The following is a 10,760-nucleotide window of genomic DNA, read 5'->3' as shown; positions in this document are numbered from 1 at the left end:
GTCAAAGTTAATTCATGTTTCATTTCCAAAAGCGTCTTTATACTTAAATGCAACTTTGTGAAAGCCAATGGCTATTGCTTAGTCATTTGTTTTTATAGAGAAAATGTCGTACTTCAACAATGCTGCACTATTCAAAAGTCAGCTGTATTCCTTTTTAATCAAGGGAGAGTTTTGCCACCCGAACTTGAAAACATTAAGATTCAATGATTTAGAAACATCTTAATCTCTGTTTTCTAAACCTGAAACATCTTCTTCAGTTTACTTCTCTTTTTCTCCATCGTCTCACTGGAAATTTTTTTGTCTCCTTTCTGGATCCTTCTCATCATTCTAATATCTAAATGTTGAATTAACTCTTAAGTGTTGGCTCTATCCTTGGCTTTCTTGTCTCATCTCAACCCTCACTCCTGTCTAATCCTATGACTGGAAACTCATACTTCCACCCCCACCACCCCACTAACCTCATATGTCTCAGTATATTCTTGACATCTACCTGAGCTGTTTAATGCATAGCTCAAACTTGATATGCTAAAGAAAACTTTTCATTTCTACACCCTCCAAATCCACCCCTTTATTATTTAAGAAAAGTAGTTCACCTTTCATGCATTTACGCTGGTAAAAAACAAACAAACAAAAAAGCACCTAATCTAGGGATCTTCCTGACGACTACTTTTCTCACAGCACACATCTAATCCATTCAGGAAATTCTCTCAGCCCTACCTTCAAAATACATCCAAAATCTGACCACTTCCCACATTCTGTGATGTTGACACCTTTGTGATAGACAGGTAAATCCACTGCCCAGATCCAAATTTGAGGAAGGACTTTTTGCCTCAAGGCAAAAGGAGAGTTAGCAGACAGCCCCTACCTGTCAGCCACTTCAGGGTCTGCCTCAGCTGCAGTGAGCTGCCCCTGCGGACACTCCCTTCCCAGAGCAGCTCACATCTTCATCAGGTAGCTGAGCAAGTGGCAGGTATAAAAGCCTAATGGTTTGACCTTGTCATCTCAATGCACGATGCTCTGATATATACACTCCAGAGCATTATTAGTTAAAGTGCTCACTGATAGGTTCTTTTCTTTTTTTTCCTCTCCAAAGCCCCAGTGCGCGGTTGTACATCCTAATTATAAGTCCTCTCAGTTCCTGTATGTGAGCCATGCCGCAGCCTGGCAACTGACAGATGAGTGGTTTTGTTCTGGGACCAGAAAACGAACCTGGGCTGCCGAAGCAGTGAGAGTGCCAAACTTTAACCACTAGGCCATCAGGGCTGGCTTTGTTATGTTCTTTGAATTACCCAAATTTTAATGATAGTTATGACTTTTTGTAGTTCATAGACTCCTAAGAGTTTTGTTCAGCAGTAAGTCAGCTACAGCAAGATGCTAATGTTATCTCAGTGATATTTTAACTTCTATTACTTGAAAAATCATGTTAGCTATCACCACTAATAGAAATTTCACTGCCACTACCATCCCTATAAGTCTTATTTTGTGGCAACTTTGAAGCATGCCTTAGTACAAAGAAATAGAAAGATGTGGTATGATTGTTTTGTAAAATGATTATTAGTTTGAAAAATAATTATTCCAAGTACCTTTACTTACATTACTTCTTTGAGGTTGTTCCAAAGATTATAAAACATTTGGATTGCCTCTTATTTGTTCAGTAAATTTTCTTTCCTTGCAAAATATTATATAAAAGCCTGATGGGATTAGACTTCTGGGAAATAACTGTCAAATTGAGTATTTAACCATTTTCTCTTATTTGAAAGTCTGGAACTTTTATTCCCTGTAGCTATTTCCTTTAACAGCTGACAGGCTTCTGTAGCTACAGTGTCATGCCAGAGGGGAAAATGGACTACATCTAAAACAGGAGAACATGAATAAAAAAACATTTCAGGTAGAAGAATTTTCTAAATTTGGATTCAAACAACTAAAATGAACAGATAAAAACAAGGACAGAATTATAATCACTTGTATGAGCTTTTAAAAAATACCTTTTAGCTAACTCCTTAACTTAATTTTATTTTATTCATTTATTTATATTATTTTATTGAAATCTCATTGGTTCATAACATTATGTAAATTTCTGGTGTACATCATTCTATTCCAGCTTCTGTATAGGCTGCGTCATGTTCCTCACCAAAAGCGCAGCTGCCGTCCACCACCATACATATGTGCCCCCACACCCCTTTCGCCCTCCCCCCACCCCCTTCCCATCTGGGTATTATTAACATTTCCCATTTATAATTGTGGGAAAGTATAAATTATTTAGAGAAAGCATGTTATCAAGTAAATGAGGTATTTATCCAATTGCTTCAGTTGGTTGACAAGATGAGCAATATACAGTTGCAATTATAGTTTCTCAGATAATCAAAATATTTTAAAAATCAATATTCTTACAATTATCTGCTCTGTGACACATTGTTTTATAGACTATACATTCCAGCTTAATTTTTTATGCAAACAATTCTTAAGCCTATGCAATAACATTTTTACCCCTTGAGTTCAATATGATTGTTGGAGGCTGGCAGGAAGTAAGCTGAAGAGGAGATGACTTCCCTGAGTTTATTTTTACAGATTTTTTTTTTACTCCTGAGATTTTTATTGGCTCCTTCACAATTACATTAAACCACCTATGTGAACTCATCTCTTACACTTCAAGGTGATTCCTTTCTGGGGAAAAAATCCTGCAAGTGTACCCTGAAAAGAAGACAGAAGAACGAATTCAGAGAACATAGATTGAAGAATGTCAGAATTTTTATTTAAAGACACGATCTTTCTGTAATGGCTGTGGGAGCTGCTCCCAACTCCCAACCCTAAACAAGAGAGAACATTCTTTTTGTCGTCCCTCCTTCCCAGTGTAACCCCAGACTGATGGATTCCCTTGGCAGGCGATTCTTACTCCCAGGAGAAAAATTAAGTTCAACGTATGTACCTCCAGTGGTGTCATAGTAACATATTTGTCTTATCACAAAATTTTAAATTGCTTATTTCTATTCAGAGCTTAGCTGTTCAGATGTTTAGGTTTCTAGAAAAGCAGTTTTCCTTATTAATGACCTCAGTTTCTTTTGTTAACTAGATACTTTGTCATTTATAAAATGGTATTTTGGAAACTACTACAGTGAGAGAATAGTTTACTTTCTATATATACAAGACATAAATCAGAACTAATGATTGTTTTAAACCACTTAAGGATATGTATCACAAAAAGAAGAAAAAATGCCCAGCTCCAAATGTTATACAGTTAAAAAATGTGCTCTTTGCTTCCACTGGGGTGGTACAAAAGGAAAGTTTTAAGACAATACTGATTAAACCCAATCAATATATGACATCCTCGATGAAGTCATTTAAAGCTGGGAAATACATACAAAATATGCAATTTACATAGGCAGTACTGTGTGTGAAGCTGGTGATATTCATAGTGAGGGTCCTCTTTTTCTCTCCATTTTACTGACATTGAGTTTAGAAATTGAATATGCCTTACTATTTACCTTTTTATGTAATATTTTCTAATGATGATAGCTTAGCTCAGTGATTTAAAGTAATTTTTCTGCAATTGCTAGATAATTCAAAAATCTTGATTAAAATTCAGATTTCCCAACTCTGTTTTCAGTGCTCTCCTTTAGCATGACCATGCTGCCTCTGCCCTGCACAAATGCTGAGTCTCCGTGTTTGCTCCCAGCTTTGTAGGGTTCAGGGCACCCTTGTGCTGGGCACCAGGAGTTTTTCTTCTATACCAAACCAATCTTTCATCTCCACTTGTAGTCTTGTTTCTCTCCATCTCCCCATAATTAGTCAATATCTCAGTCCTGTGTCGCCATTGACAATCAATCCAATTGCTTATTTGAGAATTCTCTCTTTGAACCCTTAAGTAGCACTCCACAAAATCTCCAGTTCCCTGTGAATCTTTTCTCAGGAAAGTATTCTAGATGCCACCTTCTTGTCCTCTTGCTTATGATGCCTCAGCAGACAATGCATTTTCCCACATACATTGGCCGTTTCAGTTCTTTGCTTCCTGAAGTCACATGACCTAGAATTCCTTTTTCCTTTCTCCTTTGTTTCTCTATAACTGAAGGCAAGTTCCAAGGTTGTATCCTAAGAATCCAGAATCTCGGCCACACTTGGGAGGGAAGTGGAGCATCTTATAAGTGTTTAGAAGGGAATTTGATAAAAAGAATTCATGCTAACATGCTAATTGTAATCAAAATGTGCTAACGGAAGACAGGTTTGCTCCATCCTCTCTTTTACCCTCCTTCAACCCTCACAACTGAAGACGTCTGCAGAAAAAAACACTATGATCGAGTGAATCTTTGAAAACTTTTAAGTTTCACTGGACTCTTATGGCTATCTATAAAACCTCAAACTAGAATAAAATAATTTACTCTTGTAGTAGAATCAGGCCAATTTTAAAATAATATTTTCTCTAATTACCTTTTATCTTGGTGATCACATGCCTTCAATAGAAATCACAGTTTCCAGCTTATTTGAAAAAACTTGCAGATAGTTTACAAAGTAAGCCAGAAGAAATGGCATGCAGAGATATGTGCAAAATGCCTCACAAATGAAAAATAAACAGAAGCTTCAGAAAAAGAACAATAGGCTAAATGGAGCTTAAAGTTGTAGAGCACCAGAGTTCTTCATATAAAAAACAAGAACAAAATTTTAATCATCTCTTACCTGAGAAATTATCTAACAACTGTATTCAAGGAAAGTGTACTGTCTCTATGGGAGTATTTGACCCACCCCGATCTAATCCAAAGCAAGTTTTCTTTCAATTTGTGTTTATTATTTTGGTTAAAATAATTTTTAAAAATTTAGTTGTCTTATTTTTCAAAGAATAAAAACAACTGCTAATGCATCTATTAATCAATTTAGAAAACATAATAAACTTCTTTTGTTTTCAACAAGTAAAACTGTTCACTAGAGAGGTCTTGGCTATTTAAATCATCCTAGCTACCCGGCTAGTTTTCATTTATCAGAATGTGAGGTTTTTGTGTTAGGTTCTGAAATTGGAGCATGACATAAGTGTTCTATGTCAGCCCACTTAATATATAGCCTGTTCTACTTCACAGAGTGCTTGGTTTTTGGAATGCCAAGAAAGGTACTGCATATATGCTACAGTGCATTACATGTTAATGTTATAGCTAAAACTGGTAGTTAAATCTAGTTCTGATCTGTAGTTTCTTGGCTGAAACTTGAAAGTAGCAGACTGTATTGTCTCAGATAGCATTTTAAGAGACATTTTTTTTTCCTGGTCTGTTCATTGCTTTGGAAAGCCTTTATTCCTCCAGCATATTTAAGATTCTCATTTCTGTCTCTCTTTTTTATTATCAATCCTTTAATCTAATGAGTTAATTGTTTATAGTTGGCAATTTTATAAAACTACTGTTGTGTTCTTTATTTACTGGTTGAAAACACACTGTGTGGGTGGGCAAAACAATATTACAGAGCCGCCACCATGCCAGCTGGCCACCTCGGTGTCTCACGGTGGGTGTTCAGCTTCGTTCAGTTGCCGTATGACATGAAACAGGGCTTTGACCCTTACAGCACTTCTGCTTGTAAAAGTGAGCTAGGCTATAAAAATCACGATGATTTCATCAACAGTAGGTCCTTCGATGATACGTTCCATGCTTTTGGTTATTTACTGTACACGGTCAGCAGAGTAATGCCTTGTCAAATTTAGCAGTTTGAGAAATGTTTAAAAAGACTGGAAGTCGATCATGGTTGCTAAAGATTTTCTTTAGACGCTACAGCCAGAAAGTTAGTATTAATTATCACATCTTATAACACATACTATACTGCTTTGATATCAGCCCCCTTTAGACTGAATATATTGCCTTTCCTCATTGTGTGGAATTTTACATCCATGCTTATTTCAGTGTCCATAGTTATTACAATATACAGTGCCAGGACAAAATTTTATAATGTAGATTTTTGTTTTATTCTTCTTTGACTATCTGAACCAAATTTCTAAGCAATGTCAATTCAAAATATGCATCTTAAGTGTTGACTTCCTTTGAAGACAAATGCATCAGTGGAATTGGGCTAGTAGAATCCCAAAGTGCTAGAGATGGATTCTGCTCTTTCATTTTCATAGATTTACATGTGCAGACTCATAAAGAGCAGACACACAAGAATGCGGTGATACCAGCCTGTTCCACGAGCGATAGTAAACTTTTGGTTTGTTCTACCAGGACAAAGGAGATATCCTAATGACCTTCTGGTGAACTGAAAATAGATACAAAATGTTCCTTTATACTGGCACAGAGAAAAATCATTGTGTCACAAAAATTTGTTTAGATACTTTAAAACATTTTCTGATTTAGATGTTGGAAGAGTGTGGCTAAGAAAAGGATATGCAAATGCACTGAAAGAATAGTACCTATCCTCCCGTTGCACTGAATAAACCACTACTGGAGAGGTAGAATAAGATGGTTTTCAATGTCCCCTTAGTGTGTTAAGCATCTGTGATTCTAAGATTTGATGACTGTAGATAAAATTTTCCACATTCTGATATCAAGGTGAAGAGTTTTCTAGTCTTTTAATATTATTATTTAATTTTCTAAGATGGTGAAGGTTGGCAAGGAACAGTTAAACCAGAGAAATAGAAATCTGCTTGATTCTGCTGTGATAGACAGGTACTGGTATATTTCCATCACTTTTTCCAAGATGCATATTTTCTCGTTATACCCTGAAAGTCTAAGCCAATGAAATCTCCACATTTAGTTCACAAATAGTCAGTTTTCAGTAAGTTCTTTTACTTGAGCACTTCTGTCACTTATACCAATCATTTTAGGCTTTAATAGACCAGTTAGATTTCAAAAATACATTGAGTGCAAAAATAAAGCATAACAGATTTTTGTTGTGCAAGATAAGAACAGTAATAAGTCTACCATACACTCAGCTAGATATTTTTTTTAGTGTTTTTGTTTCAGTTCACCATGGACTAATACAAAGAACACCAAGGAAGTCGGTAATCTTTGCTTATGTTTTATTTCCTTTATAAATCATAGTTTGTTCACTTAGGGTAAAGATAAACCACTCATATTTTTATTTCTCATGTGAAACTTAGGAATGAGTATACTTAAAATACTCATTACACTAATCTTTAAGTCCTTACTTGCTTACTCCTACTGTGGCTATTCTGTGTATATTCCAGCCTAGGCCCCCTTAACCTCCAGCAAGATTGAGAGATCCCCCACTGGCCACCCTATATCAAGCTTAGATGAACCAGGAATATGCTTACCTGAGCCGATTGGCAAACATTTTTAACATCCTGCAGCTGACCTTTATAAACAGGGGTTGGTACCCTAGAGATAGGGGATGTGAAACTGTAGTATAAAATAGCGCATATTTCCTATCATTACTGTTATTCTCAGAGAAGTCAGTATTTTATCTTTAATAAATTTTTCTATATCTTGGTTTTAAAACATTATTTACATCGATCTTTGCAGATTATGACATGTTACTGATAAAAGAAACACAAAGACTCAAAGATCTAATAAGGTTAAGAGGAGTTTACTACTATTGAATCAGGAAAATTTGATTCAACACAGATGAGCGATGTTGTAGGGGACGAGAACTTCAGGTTAATGTCACAGCATAGCTGAGGGAGAATGTCTAAAGTATTTGCTTATATATAGATCTAGATGAAAGAAGGAGTCCCATGTGAAGATGATCTCAGACCGAAAACAAGGATAGGCTCACAAAGGCAAAAGCCATAATGTTTTACTTCAAAAACTGATTAGTCAAATTAAACAAGTCTGTTGTATTCAGAATTGGCGTTTGCAGTATTGCTTGGTGTGCTATTGACGAATAAGTGGATGAAATCTAACACATGAATTGCCACTTGGAGAAAAAGAATTGTAAGAGGAAACATAAATAAATAAGCAGAAACCCCCGCAATTAAACAACAAAAAATTATGGAATGAAGTTTAAAGAAAATGACAAATGCATTGATCTTTCAGTTTACTGAATAAGCTAGGAAGGGATGCAAACGCACTGTAAATACAAATTTCATTACCTCTATTCATTTTAACCCTTCCTCTTAAAACTCATTTGCAATTACTAGTGCAGTATGCATCACTAAGAAAGCAGAATGGCAAGTTGCTTAGAAACGAAATTCTGAATTGATTACTTTAAATTTGGAAATATTCATTCTTCTCTGGTTTTCGGACGAGTCCGGAACATTTAAATCACTTGGACTAATAAAATCAGCGTTGTCACTGTTGCTGACCATCAAAGCAATAACTGGTTCACATCAGTGGATGCTCGATACCAGGAGATGGAAGTGTGATGAGAAATCAGATTCAGTCTCAAAATATCTCCCCACGACATACTTACTGACTACAAAGGAAATACAGTAACTTTACAGTAGAGAAATCTTACAGATTCCGCCATCACCAAGGGATCAACTTATGATCGTTAGTAATGGGACAAATCAACATTATGTGTTTCTTGATATGATACACTGAGAATACAAGATCGCTTCTGTGATATTCCATCAAAATACAAAACACAAAATATAACCATGAGGAAATATCAGACAAACCAAAACTGAGAGACAGTCTGTATTCCTCATAAGTGTGAAGGTTGTAAGAGACAAAGACAGACTAAAGACCTGCTTCAAAGTAAAGGGGATTAAAGAGCATCACAGCTAAATGCAACATGTGATTGGATTGGATTCCTGACCACGTAAAGGACATTAGTGGAGAAGTTGTCAAAATTTGAACAAAGTCGGCAGAGCACGTAATTTTATTACGTCAATGATGGCTTCTTGATTTTTATAATTGTGCTGTGGTTATAGAAGAAAGTCCTTGTCTTTAGGAAATGACTTTAGGGTCAGGAGGAGTTATGTCTGCCATTTATTTTCAAATAGTTGAGAAAATTTCATAGACTGTCTATATTTTGTATGGTGAGCTCTTCATATTTGGGGAATCTGAGTGTGAAGTATATGCAGGAATTCTTTGTGCTATTTTGCAACCTTTCTATAAGTCTGTTATTTTTTCTAAATGAAATGTTAAGAAAATAAAAAGAAAATCAGTCTGAAAATCCACTATACTCAGAAGCTGATAGTTCTGAATGATCTGTACTTTTAAATCTGCGCTCATCACAGTAGTGTTGCCCAGACTTTGGTGATTTGCTCCCAAGAAACCCTGACAATTGTTTTCTTGTCACACTCACATAGTTTTGTCAGTCATGGTTCACGTGTTTTTGCTTCTATGAAGTTTTATTCTGGCTATTGATTTTATTAGAAATTCCTCAGGTGCAAAATAGTTTGACCTTATCCAGAAGAACACATTTACCAAACATTTTCTGAGCTCCTTCATCTGGAAGCCTTGAAATACTGCCTGTATCTACTGAGGTAAAAGTAAAGAGAAGAGGGGCCAGCCTGGTGGTGTAGTGGTTAAGTTTGCACGCTCTGCTTCAGCAACCCAGGGTTTGCTGTTTCATATCCTGGGCATGGAGCTACACGCTGCTCATCAAGCCATGCTGTGGCAGCATCCCACATATAAAATAGTGGAAGATTGGCACAGATGTTAGCTCAGGGCCAATCTCCCCCACCAAAAAAAAAAAAAAAGTGAAGAGAAGAGTTAAAGTAGGAATGTAGATAATGTACCCTCTTAGGGAAAATAAAGGTTTAAAGTAAGTTTTTCTTAACTCTAACAAAATGTCATAACCCTTCATATAACTCTCTCTGAGCAAATTCTTAGTAATAGATATGTAGGACACCCATGTTTGTGTTATTGGACTCATCCTTCTGGCCATATCTGATTAGATCAGAGTATACATTTGACCTAAACAGAGTCAATGAATTGACTGGCTAAGGAGTGGACTGATCTTTAAAAAAAAAAGTACAAAGCCTGGCCCAGTGGCACAGAGGTTGAGTAAGCATGCTCCACTTCGGCAGCTGGGGGTTCACTGGTTCAGATCCTGGGTGCAGACCTGTGCACCACTTGTCAAGCCATGCTGTGGCAGGCATCCCATATATAAAGTAGAGGAAGATGGGCATGGATGTTAGCTCAGGGCCAATCTTCCTCAGCAAAAAGAGGAGGATTCGCAGCAGATGTTAGCTCAGGGCTAATCTTTCTCAAAAAACAAAAAGAAAAAGAGAAAAAAATTAGACTCAGAGACTCATACTCTAGGCTGAGGAGCTGAAGTTTCATTTAGAGTCGAAGGCTGAAACAGCACCACAGTAAACCTGAGTAAAGCTAAGGACAAATGCAGATTATGAATCAATAGAGAAATCAAATTCCCAGATTGGAGACTCAAGGAGGAAACAGACAGCTTCTTCTGGGAGTAAGTGAGAAAGATGATGCAGAGTGAGTCACCACCTCGATCTTGACAGCACATTAAACCCCAGTTCCATGCCTCCAATGTCACACATGTCCTCTCTGGGGAACTTCCCACTGTCTTTTCAGTAAATTCTATATTTGTGTAGGTCTTAGTTTCTGGTCCTTGAAACAACAGACAATTAACTGATCTTTTCTACTCCTATTGCTCAAAGCTAATTCCTGAAGAAGTAAGCAGCTGATAGCAGATTTAAAAAAAATAAAAGCAAAAAACGACAACCAATTCACCTGACTCTTAATTATAATACATGTGCATACCTTTAGGTAGAGAGAATATGAAACTAAGGCTTAGAATGTTTGGATTATGTTTCTGGTTCTGTCCCTTGTCGGCTAAATTGCTTTGAGTAATCATTTTTTAAACATGCGAACACTCATTTGTTTGTTTTCTGTAAATTGAAGAAAACTCCTGTCCATATT

Source organism: Equus quagga, chromosome 3 (genome assembly GCF_021613505.1).
Source record: "Equus quagga isolate Etosha38 chromosome 3, UCLA_HA_Equagga_1.0, whole genome shotgun sequence".
Classification (NCBI taxonomy): Eukaryota; Metazoa; Chordata; class Mammalia; order Perissodactyla; family Equidae; genus Equus; species Equus quagga.
The sequence above is the reverse complement of the archived record's forward strand: the minus strand, read 5'-3'. Positions refer to the sequence as shown.